Source organism: Ambystoma mexicanum, chromosome 7q, assembly GCF_040938575.1.
Source record: "Ambystoma mexicanum isolate Mex_15411 chromosome 7q, UKY_AmexF1_1, whole genome shotgun sequence".
NCBI lineage: Eukaryota > Metazoa > Chordata > Amphibia > Caudata > Ambystomatidae > Ambystoma > Ambystoma mexicanum.
This window is the reverse complement of record NC_090941.1, coordinates 166,373,415-166,387,222: the sequence shown is the minus strand read 5'-3', so window position 1 is coordinate 166,387,222 and position 13,808 is coordinate 166,373,415. Positions and strand designations below refer to the sequence as shown.

The window sequence follows — 13,808 nt, the reverse complement described above, 5'->3', positions numbered from 1 at the left end:
AGGATTAAGACCCTATTGCTTACATTCAGGATATTCAAGAGCATTGGCAACATGAGATGCAAGTGCCATGAGAAAAAATTGTGGCATTATTTTAACACATTTTATGTCTGGGGATGTTCGAGCAAGTACAGAGGCAAATGAAAAAACAAGTAGGAATGGAGGCGGAGCCGTGGACTGAAATACGGTTAACGATAGTGCATCACTGTCGGCTGTTGCAGGAGAAAAACAAGAAGAAAGATTAAACAAGAAGAAATATGAGGCTAGAAAAATTGAGGAAGCCAAGTTAGTTCAGAAAAAATTGTCAACATTTACTATGGAAGGGACGGTATTGACAAGCAGAGAAGGTTCCATGCCTTAAAATCGCAGCAAAAATAGCCATGAATACAAAATATCTAAGCAAAAATGCCATGGTTTTTTGTGCCACAATCATGTAAAGGGTGAAGGGGTACACCCTTGCAACCCCTGGACCCATTACACCATTTAAGGGAAGTGGGGGACACCCCCGCAACACCCGCTCCCCATAAATGGTATAATGGGGAACACCTTTACCAGTTCAAACCACAGCATTTTTTATGTGATTTTTTTTTTACCGGTGACATTTTTGCTGCAATTTTATTACCTGATACCTCAGAGAAGGACTGGGAATGCAGCAAGCAGTGAGTGTATCACAGGTGAATAATTAGTGCCCAATGGACCAAGGAGGGAATGGGTTCAAGCATGTACACACAATAGGACAGCTCAAAGGGCAACTTGATGTGTTCAGTACTATCAGTGACACCAGACCCCCAAGAGGAACCAAAGGCTGATGTGACGATAGGAGGCAAAGCTTTTTCTTTTCTAGTAGACACTGGGGCTACTCGTTCATGTATACGAGAGGGAAAATATCCAATGTCGGGAATTGCCATAAATGCTCAAGGTTTCTCTGGAGCGACGAGTCGAGTTCCTTTTACTGATGAATTACCAGTCTATATAGGAGATTGTGACATGTCTGTTCCATTGTTGTATTCACGACAGACACCAGTTAACATTTTGGGAAGAGATTTGATGACAAAACTTAATATGACGATTTAATTCAATGACAAGGGAATCGTGTGTTCCACTCCTGGAAAGCACTACTTAAATGTGAGTGAATTTATACTGGCATTCCGAGGGCAAATGGATCTGCGAGGTGTTCGAGTAGAGCCAGAGTTTTTTTTTAATGGGGTGAGCATTCTACTAACATGGCTACCTAGTGGAGTGAAGAAGACTGTGAGGATACCTGATAAATTCTTGTTCATACCACGGATACCTATGGACAAAGAGGGGGGGACAGACTATCCCTCTAGAGTTAGAAGCAGCCATAGTATGAAGGGAAATGGCGATTCTTGAAGGAACGGATGATGAAGGTAGACCAATGAGGACAGTAATAGCTCTCGAAGAAGGCTACAGGTTGACTGACATTACTGATGATGATATGTTTGGAGAAGACCCACCAGACGATGAAGCAGTGTTCTTTATGAGCATTACATATTGGATTAGAATAGAGAACAGGGAAATACCACAGCAAATGGCAATAATGCTGCAGTGTTTCTTTGGAGAAGGTGCCATGTGTCCCATGGACTACAGGCCCTTATGATGTAGGATTATTAAAAGGAATAGGGGAAGTTAAAATAAAGCTGAAACCAGGGGGTGATTTTACCTTGAGCAAGACAGTACCCCATGTCTCGAGAGGCTGATGAGGGTATATTCAAGACCATTTAAGCACTGAAAAAACAAGGTATTCTGGTGCTATCAGAATCATCGTGCAACACCGCTCACCACTCACAAGACTTGACTTCATTTACATTCTGCCAAACTCGCCTGAAGCATACTAGGCTGCCTCATGGGTACTATGAATCTACATCAATCTTTAACAGGGTCGTCCAGGTGGACTTAGGAAATGTTGATTTGAAAAGTGTGGTGATACAATAGGCAGATCACATTTTAATTTGTAGCACCACAGAAGATGAGTGTAGGCAAAACTTGATTCAGTTGATGACTATTTTAGCAGACAAAGGATGCAAGGTAGACAATGAGAAAATACAGTACTGTCAAGAAGAGGTCTTATACATGGGATAGTTGATTTCACATGAGGGAAAAAAGGTGACACCTGAAAGAACTGAGGTGATTATGAAAACTGCAAAACCACACACAGTGAAACAGCTGCAACGATTTTTGGGACTATGGAATTATGTTAGAGGCTGGGTGTTTAACTATAGTTTGTACACAAGACCCCTTTTGCAAGCATTAAAGAAAGCACAGGTAAATGAGGTTACAATAGAATGGACTGAGGAGATGGAGGAAGGGTTGGAGGAATTGAAGAAAGCGATTTGCACAGCTCCTGTTTTGGGAATTCCCAATTATGCTGAGGGATGTTATTTATTTTTGCACACAAATGGAACAGTCATGACAGCAGTACTTACACAAAGGACTACATTAGGGTATAAGCCTCTAGCGTATTACAGAGGGATTTTAGACCCAGGTATGAAAGGACACTTCCCTTGCGAACAGTCATTGGCAGCCGCTGCATTCACAATTGAGAAGTCTACAACTATTGTTATGGGCTGCTCTATGACTCTCTTTGTGAAGCATGCTCTGTTTGCCATTTTTATAGAAACCCAAAGGTACATTAACATCTCAGAGAGCTTCATCCTATGTGATAATGATTTCGAACCCTACGATAAAAATGGTTTGATGTAAAATAGCGAATCCTGCCATATGTGTAGCTGAGCCAGGAACAGAAGGTGATCATGTGCATGACCGTGTAAATTATGTTGACTTTTATAATGATATACCTTGCAGGAAAGAAAATGCTTTATCAGGAGGAGAAATTATCTTTATTGATGGTTCTTTGAAAATTGATCAGACAAGTGGAGAAAGGCATTCTGGTGCACCTGTAGTAAGGCATAGATTAAATGGGGAATTTAAACTTGTAGCAAGTGCCAGGCTACCGTCTCATTTTTCAGCACTAGCAGCAGAATTGGTAGCGCTTTTTGTCACACTCAAAAAACACAAAAGGCAGGAAGTAACGGTATACAGTGACTCTGCCTAAGTGACGTCAACCGTACACACAGGGCTAGCTCGTTGGAAAAGGAGGGGATAACTCCGAGCAGACGGCACTCCAGTGCAGCACGCATACTTATTGGACAGGCTTATTAAAGCACTACAACTCCCAGTAGCCATAGCAGTCATTAAATGTGCCGCTGACACTAAGCAAACAGATTTGATTTCTTGTGGGAACACAGCCGCAGACGCAGAAGCCAAAAGGGTTGCGTATTCCCCAGATATCTCAAGGTTTGATACTCCAAATGTCAAAGAGAAAGTAGTCACAATTATGGTAATGCAAGAAGGGTTTAACCATTTGGCAAAAACCCAATTAATGGAGATTCAAGGAAGTGCACCACAGGAAGAGCAGGAGTTATGAAAATAAAGGGGGTATTCTTTAACCCCCACAGAAACATTATGGTGACAATATAGCACTGGAAAACCGGTGATACCAGTAGCATTGTTAAAGGTAGTGCTTGAACAGCTGCACTACCCTACCCATGTAATTAGGGAACAGTCTTGCTGCTACAATTGCGAAAGATTGTTTTATTCCAAATCTGTTAAAACATGTTGCATTCTTTGTAGTGAATTGCATCGTGTGTCAAAAGTTTACGGCTGGGCATACACTGAGAACGATTAGAGGAGTAATACCTTGACTGAAGGGTCCTTTTCAGCATTTACATATTGATTTTGTTGACATGCTGCAGGTATGTAATGGATATTGGTATCTGATAGTGGTGGTGTGTCCCTTCTCTAGGTGGCTTGAGAAAGGTCTGTGTACACTCCCTAATGCTACTTGCGGAGTGAGGTTTTTAGTACGTGAAGTCTTTCCAAGATGGGGTGTTTGTGAAGTGCTGAGATCCAACAATGGGCCACATTGTGTTAATGAAGTGTTTGAATGGATAGGATTACGATTGAATATTAAGCATACGTTTTCTTCTGCTTATCACCTGCAAGCGAATGGCATATGTGAGAGGCCCAATGGAATCCTTAAAGAAAGGATTGCCAAAATCAAGCTAACATATGAAAAAGGGATAGCTATATTGCCTACCCTTAGCTTTATATGCCTTAAGGAATCCGCCTGGGTCAGACCACCACCTCACCACATATGAACTAGTAATTGGGAGGTGACTGAGAATGCCTCTTACACCTCCATCAAGGAGTAGACGTGATGCCCAGAGTACAACAAAATTATTAGGTGATGGGCTGCATAATTATTTGACATGTATGACCTGTAGCATCTCTCTCATTTCAGATCGCCTCAAGCACCAGAGGGATCATTCCCAGAATACAGATGAAGACAATCCAGCAACCGGTTCCAGTGAACTTTTATCGTCACCTAATTGGTTTGTTGGTGATGCAGTTCTGATGAAAAATGTCACTCGAAAGTGGCACAAGCCACGCTTTAATGGCCCCTTTTGCATTGAAAATATAACCCCCTCAGTAGTAAAAGTCCAAGGAAGATGAGCTTGGCTTCACTTAAACGACGTGAAATTATACAACAGCGAGACCAGCCATCCAACTGTTGCAGATACAGAAGCAAGACAAGAAGAAGAACTTCAGCGTGTGCAGACTCGATCGATGGCGAAGAGGACAATAAAGCAGTCAACTATTTATGCAGATTTTGCATTTGGACTAAGGTTCAGTTAGACACTCTTTATAGATATTATAGTAGGAGTGCAAACCCTTGCTGTGAGCCTCAGGAATCTTTTGAAAATTAACTTTAGAAAAGTATTGATGTATCACAGATATGCCTGAATGTAATTTCGAGTTTGAAGATTGGAAAAAAGAGCAATACCTAGATTCATTTCTCACTGAGTATCTATTTGGTTAACCCCATGGTCCTGATTGACAGGGATGTACACAGGCTTATATTTGCTGTTTTTGTATTTATCTTTCAAGCTTGCCCAGCTCTTGGCAAAAGAGATGTTGATGTTCACACTTTTTTACAGGATCCTATGAATGGCCCTATAATTAGGAAACTGCTCATAGCAATAATATAGGAGATATTGCAATTGCAGGAGTAAAAAACTATTTTTCCTTAGATGATCACAGTAGAAATGAAGAATGATGACACAAACACCATTTTAGGGAATGAACAAGCACGGGAAGTACCAAGATGGATAGAGAGATGGATGTCAATGCTCTTTTTGTCTTTCTGTTTCTCCTGTTTCACACTCTCTATTACATTGGTCCTAATAAGGCAGGCATTCCTTTGGTTCTGCCCACTACGAGAACTACTTCTGATTTGTTTATTTCCACTGAGGTAGATGCCCTTATGATTCCCCCCACTAGGAAAACTGTTTTTGACTTGCTTCATTAGTATTACACAGCCTTTATATTTGGGAGACAAGAGAAATGCAGAGGGAGATAATGAAGGGATAAACACTTATAGAGATGATACAGCACATTTGGGTAATAACATGTGGTATCAACACATGAAAAATATGGGAGAGAGAACATCTAAGGAGGGTTGGTATGTGCGTTCCTTAATACCTTATGCTTTGGGAACCTCTAAGATTTTAATTTCTTTTAGCATTTTTTACATAGCGCTTCGAATCCTCAGGTATCTGAGCGCTCCTTATTATTTCCCTCAGTGTGTGGTTCTCATTTATCAACCTTGGAATGATGAAAGGCTGAGTTTGGCCCTGCCAGGATTTGAACCTGGGTCAGCAGGCTCTGCACAGATGTCAAAGCCAGTGCTCTACTCGCTGTGCTATCAACCGCCAGTACTCATACTCATACTCATAGTCAAAGAAGTATTAGTGAAAAAAGCACATTGCCTGACACATCTCGCACTTTGCCTGACAAGAGGACAGTTCCAAGGCAGAACAGCATCCATGTTGTGGATGAATAAAGTGACATCTCAAAGAGAAGACAACTATGTGCAAGATTTAAAGACAAGAGAGAATCCAGAAACAAAGTATCAAATAATAAAATATGAACAGCCTAGAACAAATGGAGCAGGAATCAAGATTGAAGAAAACAAGATTCTGCAATTCAAAGATAAGAAATGGAAGGAAATACGAGAATGTTGCAAAAGAGGTTAACTACAAATCAAAGGAACAGTGCTTACTTACGATGGATGGGTCGATGCACTGGTTGCGTGCAAAGCAGCAGCATTAACTGGACAGTGGGAAGCAGTTGTGGCAAATGCAGAAAAAAAATGTAAAGAGCAATGGCCGAAGATCACAAGATTGTTGACATGGGTCGATGATAAGGCAGGACCATTGTAGATACTACACCTGAAGGATGTGTTGTTATGTTTCAGAAATAATGTTACGAGGAATGTTGGAGAGAATCACCAGTGTGGCCTGATTGTTGATGTACCAGGCATGAAGGAAGGGACAGCCATCATGATGGATCATTATTGGGTTTGTGGGTCCAGAGCCTACATGAAGCTGCCCAGGGACTGGGGACGGGTGTGTTCCTTGGTGCTCATCCATGTTCCAGCGTTAGTGATTCCTCAGAGTGACCTGAACATTGGTGAATTTCCAAAAGCCATTTAAGAAGAAGATCGCTCAAATTTCTCAATCGAACACAGAGGGAGAATTATTTCACAGCAAAATCAATAGAAACCTTTGATGCTATTCCTTATGAGCACAGGTTGTTCGGCAAGACTGCCTCAATATTCACGATTATCTTTATGCCTGGGATCCAGACAATGGCCAATGCCAAATGGTTACAGATTACAAGATGGGAACTTCTTCAGACCATCAACACTACCATAAAGGGATTCAATGCTATCAGGGAAGAATTTAGGGCCATAGGATTAATGATCATGCATAACAAATATGTCCTTGACATGATCACAGTGATGGATGGAGGAGTTTGTGCCAAAATCGGGCCATCATGTTGCACGTTCATACCTTCTCACGATGAGGAGAATGGGACCTTGACAGAGGCCATAACGTTGCTACAAACCTGCACAACAAGATGGAAGACGAGACAGAATACATCAAAGATGATGGATGGTTTGCGTCTATGTTATTATTGGTTCCACAATGGATGGCAATCATCTTCAAGTTTCTTGGAGAAGTATTAGTGATGGTGATGTTTGGATTCTGTGTGATCAGGATAATAATCACACAGTGCAAGAAGACAGCAAAGAAGGCAGTAGGAATGAGGATCATAATCAATGTTGAATCAGGGTTTGGACTCAAGGAGTTGACAGATGAAGATACCAGAAAAAACATAGAGGACAGCATCATAGCACCTGAGGGAATGAAGTTCCTGTATCCAAAGCATCACAAGAAATACGTAGGACAATGAGTCTATTGTAATCTGAATGGACAGTGCAGCTACATGACCTGGAGTTTGGATGAACATGTAAAATCAGCAGGACCCCTAAAGGGTGTAATGAAGATCTGGACCCCGAAGAAGCACTTCTTCAACAGAAGAAATCAAAATGTTGAGATTAGTGAAAGTGTGGTTGAGGAATCAACCAGAGAGGGGAGTGTAGAGGAGCAGCCAACTGCCCTTGCAAGACGTCCCACTCTCCTACTATCTGTATGCTGAAAGCCTGAAATTGTGCCATGCGTGACACCAGCAGTTGTGACTATTCCGCCATCGAGTCTTTGAGAAAAGCTATCCACTAAGAAAGACCTAACAGATGTGTTCCCGAAGAGATGACAATCTCTTCAAGGAGATCCCTGAAGAAATATGAAAATCAGAGAAAGAGAAGTTGGTGACGTCACAAGAAGTAAATGTGATGCACTGACAAGATTGTCTAATACAGAGAATGTATGGACCTTATATAAACTGATGACGAAGTAAAGAATCGATGAAACAGTCATATGCGAGAAAAGTTTGCATGTGTGAAGAGCACTGAAGAAAATGCAATTTGCTCAATAACTGTACAGATGCAGCTGACACCTGGAGTATGAGCTTGCGTGCTGCTAGTGAGGCAAATGTTCCAGAAGGGCATGAGCGTGCTAACCAATTGCAAAGGGCCATATAATAAAGGTCCTTATAGTTTGAGGGTCAATATTGTACTGTGTTTCTAATAACTGTTGAAGATGACTTGCACTAGGGGTGGGCATGAGTTATCCAGCTGATTCTAGAGACCCAATCATAACCCAACCCCTTATAGAAAGTATACTTTGATGTTCCGCTTGCGCCAACCACAACCCCTGTAGGTTTTTTCATATTTGCCACGTAGCATGATGTCACGTATGATGAGTTTTTGCTATAAAAGTATTTTTTTTTATGAAATGCTTTGAGAGAAATAACACTGTATGACGTGCATTGATGTCCGTTGTAACTCCCTGTTCTAGACAATTGGTAATAAAACAGTAAACAAACTTTGAAAGCTTCCTGAGTTGGTTTGATTATTTGGTGTAAAGAGTTACTCTGTTTCCCATCCAACTGCATGACATGCTACCCAAGAAAGGGCCTTTAGCTCAGTACACAAACACACATCAACCCTACTGGCCTCCAGCACTCTGACTGGTGCGCTCAGGCTTCCTGCATACAACTCTTGACAGTCTGATGGTTGTCGATATGTTACTAAATAAAAGATCCAGGATAGCCACTCAGGGAATTAAATAAGCACTGGGTATTCCGCCCTAACACCCCGCCTCGGCTGCACACCTAGGGGACCATACTCATAGCCCTTCCTGTGTTCAAGATCTTAGGACAATGCTGATAAGCACTCAGAATGCTCGTGAAATTGGGAATCACAAGCGCATGGACGACAACCTGTCTATTAAAATTACAAGATGTAGTGAACCAACATGCCCTGCTCCAACTGGAGATAACACAGCCTTACCGATGACCTTAGTACCAACTACCTCTAAGTCAACGGCACGTTAGAATAGTGAAGACCTTCACAGGTACTGCTCTAGAAGAGATTGGGATGGTTAGCACAAGTATTTCACTTGGATTGTCTGTGAAGGTTAGGCGGCTTGATGGGTGAGCTAGCTGCTGCACCAGGATAGATCTAGGAGTGGACACCTTGGCAGCAACTTATAATGTTATCCCGTCCATTGAGCTAGAAGATATATGATGGTAATCTATCCATTGCAATTAGAAGATCTATAAATCAGCCTCTATATCTCGTAATGATGTATGCAGATATCTTGGATGCTGCACTAGAAAGAGCCTGATGTTGGCCTATTATGGAACTTTGAAGATATACCGTAAGACTATAAGGGTATCCTATCTATTACACTAGAAAATCCTATGACTCAAGATCCTATGGCAGCCGGGCCTCCATGCTTAGAAAATGGCATAAAATAGCTGGGCCCTCATTACGACCCAGGCGGTAAGGGGTTTACGCCGGCGTAAACTTCGCCTACCCTTACCGCCTGAGTACGAGTTCCCGTAGCGCCATGGTGATTTTACCGCCTGCTTTTTGCAGGCGTTAAAATCCATGGCGCTAAGGGACCTTGTTGTTAATTACGCCACCGTAATTTACGGTGGCGTAATTAACGCCTTCCCCACTCCCATTATGCCCTATGGGGCAAAAATGGGAATGGGGAAGGGTAAATGGGGATTGGGGACTTACCGCCCCGCCAAGGTCGGAATGGGGCGGTAAGTCCGCCAACCACCATGGCGGAGTTGGCAATTTAGCGCCATGGACCATGGTGCTAATAGCACCATGGTTCTCCGCCAAGGTCGTAATGAGGGCCCTGGTCTATTCACACTTAGGGTAGTCTGTCTACAGTGCCTAGAATTAGCATATGAGGGTAGCTGGTCTTCTTCACACAGACGACTGCATCACACAACAAGATGAAAGATAAGAGCCTATGGTATGAGTAAACACATCACTTCGGTGGACATTTGCCACAGGCACAGCTATCCATCCACACGCTTTAGAACGCAGCTTGGACTATGACAAATTAGGTCTATCTGGATACATAATGGTTTTTGCCCTTACACCAGACTTGCCTCAACACCTCAATCAATAGAAAACAGTGACAACCTATGACAATTTTTGGTCTAGCTGGGCACACATCAATTCTATTGCACTAGCTCTCTGTTGTGACCTTCCTGAGCACCCATACACATGCCTGACTGCTCGGGTTGATTATTGGAGCCTAGCCTGACCACCTAAGTCCTGGTCTAGGCCAAATGCATACACGCACTTTAAGTATTTTACTGGGAATGTTCCCATACCTGAACTTCGGTCCCCTAGGGCATTCCTACCACAAAGCGCTTTGAGCCCATACAAATTGACATATAAATGACAACTACAATACCATCTGTGCACCCCAACTGAGTCACACCTAGAGGTTACCTTTTTCTGTTCACTTTTAGTCACTGTGAAATGCTGCTTAAATTCATTTTCTGCTATGTGGTGCTTTTGGAACTGAGTGTGACTGAAGTATCTCTCTCTCTCTCTCTCTTTCTCTCTCTCGCTCTCTCTCTCATCAGACTTTTGATAACACTCTTCAGACTGGTTACTCATTATGTGTCCCTAAAGATGATTTGTATTTCAACTCTCACCTGACCTAGCCAACATAGTGAATGGTGAAAGATCCTGGGAGTCGTAGCCAAATTCATCTTACTACAGCTGCCATCATTTCACTAGACAACTAACAAAGCAACACAAACGAAGCTTTTCTAAGTCAAATATGATTTTGGAAAAAATATTTTACCCAAGTCTCTTAAATACACATCCAAATAAGTCAAATCATTATCACAGGAAGCCCCATGTTCACACCCATACTGCCAGAAACTTCACCTTGCAAAGTTAGCATTAATAATAAGATACAACATAGCTGTGTACATGCAGAGATTCTTGGACAATTGCCCCTATTCCTTCTAAAAATATCAACCCACGCATACCACCATCAGCAACCCCAAACATGGTACATAGCCGCGTGCGCGGACACACACATACACAAACTCTCTATCATGGAGCTGGATGCACAAAGCATGTTTTACTGGTAAAATCCCATTGAAAAACACGTTGTAAGTCAGTTTCTCATTCTCTCATTCTCTCCTTCTGTATGCCTCTCTCTCTCCTCTTTCCTACTCTCTGTATCCTTCATGATGGAAAACACCAATAGAAAGTCACACCTCACGGCCATTAAGTGTGGAGTTCCAAACCAAATAATGTTAGAACAAATGAAAGATCGGAAATGTAACAATGCAGTAAATTCGCCCAAACGAATGGGTAAACAGACTTCATCACAAGGAATTACATCTCAGGGAAAAACATAAATGGGCATTATGTTATTCACATGTTTTTGCTCATTTGCATACATTCCCCTAACTTGAATGAGCAGGTAATGACTGATATAAAGTGTTCACACTGAAGTGTGAGATTCACAGGAACACAGTGCAATTTGGCCAAAGGCCCTGGGCCTATTCGGGAGCACATTGAGGTAGGCAAAGAAAAAAAAGGTGATTATTTTCCAGAATTTAGACAAGTGCATTTTTAATTAGTGGAAACGATGCTATTTAGCAACGATTATAAAAATCCTGCAATTATCTCCTCAGTTTTGTCCTGACAAAAGACCTGGTCCAATTTGAAACAAGAACATTTCCTATCAGGACAAAACTGAGCATACCTCATAGTTCAGTTATGAATATAATGATAAAAGAACACATATAATCAACCTGTAGTACACTGTTTTCTTTTTGCAGGTTTTCAGCTGTGTAAGTTTCGAGTGAAACTTGTAAAAATGTTCATTTATTTTTTAAATGGAAAGAAGCTCGACAATTTTTAGAACCTCTTAGCTCATGAACCAATCACTCCGAGGGCACCCACCAAAAAAAGCACACTTTATAAACTTCTGAAATGGTCATTACATTGTATATCCTTTTGTTCGGTTCCCGCTGCCCCTTCATATTCCTGAGCCAGGTTTATCAATATGTCCAGCTGCGGCTCAAGCTATTGCAAGTGGGATTGTAGCTCTCTGTGCAAAGCATAAAGGCCATCTTTCAGTGTTGGCAGTCGCGTTCTTCTCGTGTAGTCCTGTGTCTGTTTCAGTTAATGTCGCCCCTGACTAGTCGGTAAGTCGAACACATACCACCTACAAGAGTTATTATCTAGTTTGCAATCCTTTGCACAGTGAAGTGACCTCTAGGGATTGACATGAACGTGAAGTACAGAATGAAAAAAGTGAAAATCAGCTAGTACTTGCTGGCTTTATGGCAGATTTGTTTGGTGCCATTTGCTTTTGGGGGGGAACCCTACACTTCCTCTCCTTTATTCCTCCTGTTTTATTAATGTATGCATTTATTTATGTATGTGTGGCATGGTGACCCCTCCTGGGAACATGGTAGCTCCCAGGATGTTGTAATGGGTCACGTGGCAGTAGCCACGTGACCAAAATACTAAAAGAAGCAAACTGCTTCCGGCTCATCAGTCACTCCATCCAGAGGCTCCAGTGTCGTTCCTTGAAGCACCATGCTGGTGCTGCGCTGCATGCGTTGGGCCCAAGGACGGGGCCCAGCGGGAGGACGGTGCCCCTGCCGGGCAACGCCGTCCGGACGGTGCCCCTGCCAGGCAACGCCGTCCGGACGGTGCCCCTGCCGGGCAACGCCGTCCCTGTGTGTCCCCTCCAGCCATGTGAGTCGGGTTGGGGTGCCGACCCCGGCCTGGGTGCCCCCAGGCCCAGGGCCGCTGTGCGCCGGGTGGCCCCCGGCCACGTGTGAAGCTCCGGTGGTCCAGAGTGGGTGGGGTGACCCCCACCTATGAGTTGCACCAGTGTGTCCTGTCGGATGCCCCCCAACCTGAGTGTGGGGCTGCCCGGTGACCCGGAGCAGCCCCCAACAATGGCGACGAGGGCTGGAGCCCTGTGTGCAACCCGGCGTTGGCCGCATGGAGAGGAAATGCTGGGGGTGGCCCGGGTCCTGTGTGTCCCAATGCAGGCTGCCTGGTGCCCCCGGGATGACGTGAGGTGGGCTGTTGCCCGCGAAGGAGGTGTCACCGAATGGCGGTGGCCGCTTGGGCTGCACCCCCACCCATCTGACGAGGGGGGGCCTACCCGCGGTCTTCGGCCCGCAATAAACATAAGGATTGTGGCATCGGCCGCATGAGGTGAGGAGTCTGCCCGGCCACCACCGCCAACAGCAGGAGGAAGCCGTCCCCCGCCCCCCCATGGGGAGCGAAAGTCCCCTCGGCTTTGGCTGCTACGAGAAGGGGAGGAGCGGCTAACATAGCCGCGTGAGGAAGTGATGCGGGCGCAACTTCAACGGGGCCCGCAAAGGAGCTGCCCGCCCTGTGGGGGGGAGAATCTGTGGCGTGAATGGCCGCGCGGGCTGCTGCCCCTCCCCCACTGCCTGGAAGAGGATGCGGGTCGTCGCCCGCGATGGAAGGGGGGATCTGCGGCCCCCACCCCAGAAGAAAGGGAGCGGCGTCCTCCGCGATGGAGAGCTGGGCTGCCCCTCCCCAACCCATAGGTTGCGGCGATGGACGCCGCAAGAAAAGAAGTGAGGCGGGCCCAACACCACCTGGGCCCGCAAGGACAATTAAGCGCTCGCTCTGAGGAGCGGGCAGAGCAGATGTGGTGGCTGCGGCCACACAATCTGGATCTGAATGACACCTGGCCTAGTAGGATCGTTGTCTGTCTTCCCCTTGTTCCCCCCTCCCTGCCTCGTCGCGCCTTGAAACACTTGTGTATAGGCGCGTTACAAATGCCTTATCATATCATATCATATCAATGAGGTGAGCTGCCCCTCCCCTGCGACCTCGCTGCAACACGTGCTGGCGGCGTCCGGCGCAGAGGAGAAAGAGTGAAAGGAAGGGCCGCCGAACAGCTGGGGCGGCCCCAATGGGAGGCGGGCCCATC

At 44.5% G+C, this 13,808-nt stretch overlaps 1 protein-coding gene across 1 annotated transcript in view; it reads right to left on the bottom strand.

Moving 5' to 3' along the window:
• Positions 1–13,808, bottom strand: part of TMEM47 (transmembrane protein 47) — a 330,843-nt gene that overhangs the window by 156,212 nt on the left and 160,823 nt on the right. The gene's annotated exons all lie outside the window — the stretch shown is intronic.